This window comes from Berghia stephanieae, chromosome 13, assembly GCF_034508935.2.
Source record: "Berghia stephanieae isolate SIO BIC M18660-M18661 chromosome 13, UCSD_Bste_1.3, whole genome shotgun sequence".
Taxonomy (NCBI): Eukaryota; Metazoa; Mollusca; class Gastropoda; order Nudibranchia; family Aeolidiidae; genus Berghia; species Berghia stephanieae.
In genome coordinates, this window is record NC_088372.1 from 10,438,583 (window position 1) to 10,448,187 (window position 9,605).

Sequence of the window (9,605 nt, forward strand, 5' to 3'; positions counted from 1 at the left end):
TAGCCGCACAATGAATTAAGATAACAGCCACAAACAACCTTCATCTCACTGAAATAATAAGTCTATCCGCCTCAATAAATGAAAAAAAAAGAAGAAAACACCGGTCTTTGTCACAACGGCAAGCGCCTGCTGTCTATACTTATGTCAATTGGCCAAAGTCATTTTGGGTGGGTCTTTTTGGAAGTTGTATCCGCCAAAATGTTTCCTGAAGATTTTGTGATGTCTGTACAGGATGGTAATGACGTCAGTTGTTCTTTAAGTCCCCAAAACGATTTCAAAACTTCCTTAAGAGTGTGAGAGTGGATGAGATAGCTACTCATTTTCATGAACTGGGTCTCAAGGAAGACTTGGTAGAGAAGCCCCTGGGTAAACCACGTTCTGTCCTCCTGTTTAATATTCAATCATAAGTTTCCTGATGAAATTAGAACGTTTGCTATAAAATGCCGCTTGCAGATTCCCGAGTGGTAGTAGTTGTTGTTGTGGTAGTGGTAGTAGTAGAAGTAATAGTAGTAGATTAGTGTTGTTATTATTATTATTATTATTATTATTATTATTATTAGTAGTAGTAGTAGTAGTAGTAGTAGTAGTAGTAGTAGTAGTAGTAGTAGTAGTAGTAGTAGTAGTAGTAGTAGTTGTTGTTGTTGTTGTTGTTGTTGTTGTGAGAATTTAGATGAAAATGCTCAATGCTTTTGTGATGATAAATCACGCTAGGTGCCATTGATGGAGCCTATCTAGCGACTTCATATTTAACAGTCGGCGTTTTGTCCGAGAAAGATCTGAATTGGCAGACTAAAGTGTAGAGATGAAGGATAGAGCAGTGGGGGGATGGGGGGGGGGGTATGTTGGCGTGAAGGGATAGAGCAGTGGCCAGGGGTGGTTGACGTGAAGGGAAGAGAGAGACGACAAAAGTAAACACATTCCATGCTGGCGGGGACAACCCTGACTCGTTACGCATGGCTGCAATGACATATCAGATGACATGAAATGTAAAACCGTTTAATTGTTTAATCTGAACATTTCGGCTAAACGGGAATAATGTGTACGGGGATAATGTGTGGATAATGATAAATAAATAAAATCTTATACCCATCCTCAAGGAAATTGCGTCTATATTTGTCTATTCCAAGATTAAACCAGCGTCAGCCGTAGTGCAGTATCGTTAAGTAAGAATGGACGAGATGAGTCGATTTCGATACATTCTTGGAAGAAAGCAAAAAGCATTGAGCAGTACCACAATACTCAAATCGTTACCAAATGTTACAAAACAGTATTATGTCGGGGTGAATCCGATGTTCAAAAGTTAATTTCAAGCTAACGTATCAAATGCGAATACCTTCACTGAGGGGTGTGTATTGAGCATAATACATAATTTCGTGGATGTTGTTCAAATTGTAAGAGAGTAAGCTTATGCAAAAGGTTATCTAAGGATTTTGGTGCAAAATTGTTAATTATATTTATCAGCAAATGAGTTTAGTGAGTACACAATCGCAGGCATATCAGTAAAACTTGGTCAGTGCATGATACGTTTGGGCAGTTTTTCCGTCCAAGTTAGTGGACAGGTTATCGTGTTGAGTACTAGTTAATCAATCATTCTTAAATTGGTGTAGGGGTGTTAGAACAGGTGAAAAGGACATTTATCAAAATAACGTTATATCATAAAAGGCGGGTTTAACATTAATATGTAGGAATTGACGTTTCAGGTTTCACTTTTAGGGGGTGGAATTTAGACTGTCAAGGAACTGCCGAGGTGTGGTTTTAATGGAATTATGGGTAAATTATTATAGTGATAAAATAGGATGTTTCTAATGAAAACGGCATTCTACGATTCTACGATTCTACTTCACGGTGAACTGCACATTTTAACTCACCATCATTGCTGCATTTTACGAAATATCAGTGGCGTGGGGCCATTGGATGGAATGGTGCCAGGCACCACACCAATCTTTTAAAAATCATTAACAGCATAATTTAATTAAAAATAAAACAGAAATTTTAAGACACTGTCTTTCGCCAACTCGCCAACAACATACTGCCTTTTTAGTCTCCACTCTATTCAAGATTCCGAATCACGCACTGCGCCGACTCGTGTGTTGGTGACATCACTGCGCGAATTAGTGACAAAATCAACACCGTGGTGCAAAGCAATCCGAGCTCCAGTTAATGCTCTATCCATTAGTATCGCTACAGCTGATTGAGCGAGAAACTAGGTCGAATTATACTATCTTCAAATAGCGGAACACCCCTCGACTTGTGCCAGGATCTGAGAGCTCCACCGTTGGAGTTTTGAACTTATCTTCAGTTTGACAGAACTTATCTCAAATAATGGAAATCAGTGGAATACGATTAATGATTGCACAAATAACTGTCAAAACTAATTTCTGTCATAGGTTTTTTTTTCTCTTTTGATTTACATTTATCACATATTGATTGCATTATCTACCAATCCAATCCTTTAAATGGTGGACAGAGAATAATTACAGAGACCTTTTCACACCGGACTTGTATCTCAGTGTTGTGGCTTGTTGTTTTCATGAATTATTTGTTTTTGTGAGTTTTGTCCACTCGTAGAAACCATCGACCCTCCCCCCACCCTTCCAAAAAAGAGAGTTTTTAACATGTGCTCTCTCCTCTTAACCGTGTTCACTGTTTTAGAATTTGTTTTTCTTCTTCTCATCATGGCACTACCATATGCCGTCAATACGCCACGCCGCTGGAAATATTCCACGTATATTGAAAATGGTTACTTAGGCAAAATGACTTAACATTTGGATTGATTTTACGGATTTGGAATTTATGAAACTGATTGAATTATGACCATGCTATTTGATTTAGATTTGGAATTTATCACAACAAATAAAACTGTAAGAAAAGAATCTTGGAATCTGGACTTTCATTTGTACGTCTTGATTTTGTGCATTCAATTATCATCATCGGCCATTGAACTCTTTAGTCATTATTAACATCTACAACACAATGCAAAGGAATAACATTACTATATATCAAAAAGCCACTATACGATCATTAGCCATTATATATGTGAGCGCCACAAAACTTTTGTTTCTTGAATTTCCAGTTAACAAATTTCCGAATACTGATCATGTGGACTTTATAATCTTTGTCTTCGTCTCGACCATTCCAACGTGTTGGGTAACAATTACAAATTAAAAGGAATTTGATTTTACTTTATCGTTACGTCATCTAGGTATATATATATATATATATATATATATATATATATATATATATATATATATATATATATATATATATATATATATATATATATATATATATAGTATATATAAATTATAAAAACAAAAACCCTGAAATAATAGTGCTCAAGATAATTCTGATAGTTTGACTTCTACAACGTTGTATCGAGCGTTGCTCTCATCAGGAAGTGGAAGTGAAAGAAGATTGTTGTGTTTTTGTTTTGTTTTTTCTATATTCGTGTTTATGGAGGTTCGTAATTACAAAAAAGGTGTTTTTTTCTATGTCTGCATGAGAATGTTAGTTTGTTTCTTCTGTGGAGTGTTGCCATGTTCGGTTTTGTGATGATGATGAATTTTTCTTCTAAGCAGAGGTTACAAATCTTAGAAGAGGGAGTACGACTGTGCTCTGGAGATGATTTTCCATGTGGTGCTGACTTGTATGTTTTTTTCTTTGAGGTTCCAAATGTGTTCGCTTAGTGTAGTAGAATGTCGTTTGTGTATGTTTCTGAAGGAAGATTTATGCAGGTTGTATCTGGTTTTGAATGAACACTCGGTGAGACCAATGTATGTTTCTTGTTTTGGTGTGTCTGGTTGTGTAACTGTGGCTTGATAAATAACCTTTTGAGTCAGGTAATTGCCGTTTAGTGACATGTTGCCCGTGTCCTGCAGTTGCATTTTTTCTCTAGGTTGTTGCTGGGCTGAGCTGGATGTGACAGTTTTCGTTTATTGTTGGAGGAAATTATGTTTTGTATATTTGGCATGCAGGTGTATCCGATTTTGATGGTGTTTTAGTTCATGATTGTGTGTAGAACGTGACCGAGAGGGAAGCGTTTTGTAGATTGAAGAATTTGTTACCGATAGAAGTTGTCACATTCTTGCTGTAGGGTGGGTTGAACCATGTTATGTGTCGTTTGTCGTTTTTTTTGTTGTTGGTGTGGTAATGGTCTCTTCCTCATATTTTAGTTTGTAGTTATATCCACTTTTTTGTAGTGCGTTTGTCTCCGGTGGGGTTGCATCTTTGAATATGTTGTTGTTTGTCGAGTTGTTAGATAGTCGTTTGTTAATGCTCCCTGGGATGTTTTTTTTATTATAGATGGCGGATGATTGCTATGTCTATGGACGTACAATGGGATGTTGTCGGGTTTTGAAAATGATTGATAGGTGCCGTCGTTTAGGTTGATGGTTCTGCTTAGAAGAAAAATTCTTCATCATCACAAAACCGAACATCAGGAAGAGGAAGAAACGAACTAACATCCTCATGCAGACATAGAAACAAGCACCTTTTAGTTTTTCACCTCTGCTCGTCGGAGAAGTATTTCATAAGGGCTTCAGTTCCGATTACAAAGTTACTATGCATCATCACGAGAGGAGTGATGTCAAGACTGTTGAACCCTATTCCATAGCTCCGCCATGGGCGTCCCTGAGATTATCAGTCGCATGGTGAAAAGCTTTGAACAGAGATATTGACAATTAAAAGGGTCAAGAGGTCAATTTTTATGGAAAATGAGTTATCAAAAATCATTAATCAAACATTTTTCTACATCCTGATTAAATATTTTAATTGAATTCTACTCCAAAATATTTTATTTTAATTTTTTTATGAAGGTAATTATTATACTTAATATCAAATGTTTTCAACTTTGGAAGCGATTTTCTCAAAATTAGTGTTTCATACCCTAGCCCAATCATATGACCATAACTTCATGAAGAATCACCCGATTTGCTTCAAATTAAAGATGAAGGCTAATGAAGGAAACCTTCAAAGGGCGAGGAAATGGGATACTGTATGGAAAAGAAAACAGCAGAAACCAGTGTGAGCGGAAATAGGCGATGGAGGTGGATTGGACACACGCTTAGAAAGAATGACTCCACTATAACAAAGAAAGTATTGGACTGGAACCCTCAGGGCAGAAGATCAAGGGGAAGGCCACGAGGAACATGGAGAAGAATTAAAGAAGCTGATATACAGAGAAGTGATAAGACATAGAACGAGATAAAAAAAAAGTTAGCTAAAGATAGAGAAGGATGGAAACTTTTTGTCTGTGGCCTATACCGATACCCTGACCCCGGATGAAAAAGGCAATGATGACGATGATGAAAGATGAAAATGCTCAGGAGACAATGGGCTTTAAAAAAAACGCAAAAAAAAAATACGAAAATTTTCACCATGCGACTGATTATGTCAGGGACACGCAATTAATTAATGTCAAACCGACTAATAGGTCATTCCCACTGTTACTGAGTATTTACCACACTGATGAAGGAGTTCGGTCGCAACGTCTTTGTTAAAATTGTGAGTAATGCTCAGCATCTGTTCGCTTCGGGTGAGAGGCAAGTTCTTTAGGGGGAAGTGAGTCGTAGCAGTTGTCACTGGTATCAGGATTAAAATATAAATTCTTTTTAATTTTTGATTCAAAAATAAAACCAATGAAATGTTTATTCGACTAGTTTTAATAAAATTAATGTACAGAGACGTAGTTTTAAAAAGGATATGCACTGCATTGATTGAATAACAAGAGACCTATTCTATAGAAGCTGTGGGTGTGACGAGCGATTTTCTTTCACTGCGTGATTTCTTTATCATTCGTCAGCGTCTCATTCAAAACCATTTCAAACTTAGTGGATGATATATATTTGCCAAGGCAGATTAACACCTCCCTTTAAAATACTCAAAACGTGGACAGTCTTTTCTCCAATAAAGCTCTAAATTTTGCTAACGGAAAAATTGGTCAATAGGTGGGAAACCTTCCCATTGTATAACGGAACACTCACTTTCAGCTTAAGGCTTATTTACCTGTTCAAATTGTCTGCCCATTGTATTCATATTCCCCTGCTAATTACCCTTTCCAAACAAGACTCCAACGTGCATATGCCCTGAGGTTCTTGTCTCGTTCAACAGTAGCTAAAATTGCAATTACTGTCCTAGCTCTCCGTTACTCCGTATTAATCAAAGCATCTGAATATCATTGGCTATCTTAAACAGGAACATTCTTCTGATTGGCTATTCCCATAATCCCAACGGGTCATCTTATTTCACAAAATCAAATTCATCTCTGAACTAAATCACACACACGCTAACAATCCCAAGAAAGAAGAGCTATCCCTCCAATTGCAAACTTGTAAAAGTTCTTCTTCTCTCGGCTGAAGGTAAAATGAATTATTGGGTAACATTCAAAGTGGAACGAGATATTACTGTGGATTCAGTGCTTAATCTATTATTAATATTATAGTTTGTGTATATATTTTAATTGTGCTATTCCATGGATGTTCGTAAGTTGGAATACCTGTACAAAACTATATCTATATGTATCTTATACTATAGTTAACATTTGTTTATGATCTATGCTATTATTTCATTTATATTCAATATGTATATTACTTGAATGTCTGTACCCTACCGCCAATCGCCGGTCACACATCATAACCTCAATTATAATTAATAAAAATAAATAAAGAAATACCAGGGACACAACCCTGTTAAATTCTCATCATGTAAGATAGCTCGACTGTCAGTTGATGTTTGATACAAATAAAAGAACTACCATTATCATGGTGTTACTGCTTCTCCTTGCCTTTGTCGGCAAATAAAGGCTATTATGATGTGTCGCTCAAGGACGATCCGGTGGCGAAAGACAAACTCGATTGGCTCTAAGACCTTGTTGTTTTAACTCTTAATTGAAGGTCCTTGTCCTTGAAGCACCCAGCCCGTGCCGAATCCCTGCCTCCCAGTCCTTGCATAGTGGTAAACCCCTGATGTCAGTCACCGCCGACACCGGAACATTCCTGTCAGTCCATAACTACAACACACTGTTGTGGAGTCCAGAAAACCCTGCAAGCAGGAGCCAACCCTGGAATTAGCTGATACATTTGCCTTAATCAAGCAAGCCGGCAGGATAAAGATAAGCCAAACTGGCTTATACGATTTTCAAATGTATTTTCCACAGACACAGATGATTAGAAACTAAATCAATCAATCATAAATAAATAAATCAATAAATAAATCAATAGATAAATAACTAATAAATTAGATCCAATCAATTAGAGCTATTCTTCCTGATATTAAATAAATACTTATTCTTTCTATCTTTTCCTGTAACAATCTAATTTAACTTTATGTATAGAATTGTTATTATTGTATTGGGCGTTACTATTGTCGTGACTCACTTGTTATTAATACAATTAAGTTATAAGGGACCCTAAGGCAATTCTTAATCACCCCTAGATTAAACCTGAGCCGTTTGTGGTATAGGTTGAGTGGCGCAGCTGGTAACGAGAGCCATAGCGCGCATGCTAGTTCGAATCCAGACCATTGAGCTATCGGTTGGACTCGATCCCACAAAAATAACACACAACAGTGGGCTTGGCCAAGAAAATCACAACATTGCCATCCGGAAACATAACGGACCAATACACAAAACGTTGAACGTTTATAGTCTGGTTAATACAGTTTAGTGAGAATTACACATAAACATGGAAGGCAAAAATAAGCAAACAAAAACCCCCAAAAAACAACGAAACAAAAAACAATAACAAAGACATGAGTGACGTCAACCGTTCTATTAATGATATAATAATTAAAAGGCTTCCATGTCAATAGCTTACCAGCTTGACCAATGAGATGGAAACATCAATTGATGCTCTGCGTTAATCGAAAAACTCACAACTTTCCACCAGCCGGATTTAACATACCAACACACAAAACTGAGTGTACCCTTAAACATTTATAGTTTGATTGATAGAATTTAGTGAGAACTACATATAAAAATGGCTGGCTAAAAACAATAACAATAAGCTGAGTGACGTTAATTTCGTTCTATCTATAGGGAAGGAAAGTCGTGATATCAAACCCTCTACTCCTTTGGATCCTAAATCCTTGGGAGTGTGTATGTAACCAGTCCTTCGTACCAATAATGAATAGGTTACATACATTAATTGTGGCATAAGTATTTCAGTAGCAGGATGTATAGGTAAATTCTTAGGATTAAAGGACATAAAAGAGCGAGGATTGATGATATTTATTGACGCGACCAACCTATATTTAGACTAGAACAATAAGATGCCCAACCCTCTTAAACCAGAAATTGAATTTTAAAAAAGAGCTTTTATATAGCGCAATATCCACTAAATGTGCTCAAAGCGCTTTACAAGGGGTCCCTGGTCAACAGCAACATTTAACATTAAGGACAAGACATGACGCCAGATGCGATATTATAATTTTTTTTCGGACAAAGACAACGCTGTTAACGGCCAGGTACTCATTTTATACCTGAGTACGATGAGAGAATGTGAGTAAAGAGCCTTTTCCAAGGAATCAACTATGCGGCTCGAACCCAGGACCTTCCGATCCGAAACCGAGTCATACCACTAGACCTCATAGCCGAATTACACAAGGTTTGTATCCAGTCCTCCCGAAGAGTGGTTGTACACTTCCAATGAAATAGGTGCCAGTATTTTAACATTACACCCTATTCAACTCAACTCATGGTTCCTCTGTGGGCTGTGGTTGCTATACTTGGCAAGCTGCATGCATTTATATTTCAATCTTATCGTATGTCCCTGGTTTTTAAAATCAACATACAGGCTATGAAAATTGTGTTCAGTTAAATAAACATTTCAATATTTTTCAAACACTATACTTTGCCTCTATCATAATCACGTGTTTTGGGTAAAATTTGACGATTTTTCAAGTTTGATGAAATCTTTAAATTTTTGCATGAAATTGTCGATTTTGACCATTTTCCGAGTTTTACAACGTTTAAAAAGTAAAATTTGCGACTTTCGAAATTTTGAATTTTTCCCGTTCTTTGGGTGAAATTTTACGATTGTTTTAAAGTTCCGAGTTTTCGACAGTTTCATGAAATATTCGACTTTTTGCATGAAACAATCGATTTTGATCTTTTTTCATGTTTTACAATCAAAAAGTAAAACTTGGGATTTTCGAAATTATTGATTTTTTCAAGTTTTTAGTGGGTGACATTTGACCATTTTTTTAAATTTCCGAGTTCTTGAGAATTTGATGAAATCTTCAAATTTTTGCCTGAAATTGTGGAGTTTGAACGTTTTCCGAGTTTTGTAACACTGTAGTGTTCAAAAATTCAAATTTGGTTCGAAATTTTCGAATTTTTTCTGGGTTTTTTTTGGTGAAATTTGACGATTTTTGGAAAGTTTCCAGTTTTCTACAGTTTGAATAAATCTTCGAGTTATACTCACCCAACTTCCTATGTGGAAGAACTGTTAAAGAGATTTTATCTAAGTAAAATGGAGAAAGTTATGAAAGATGGCGATCACCCCTTTCACAAATATATTATGTTCTCCATGAGGAGCCGTCGCCTTATATCTATAAAAACAAAGACAACGCGTCACCTTAATTCATTTTTGCCACATGGTGTTTGA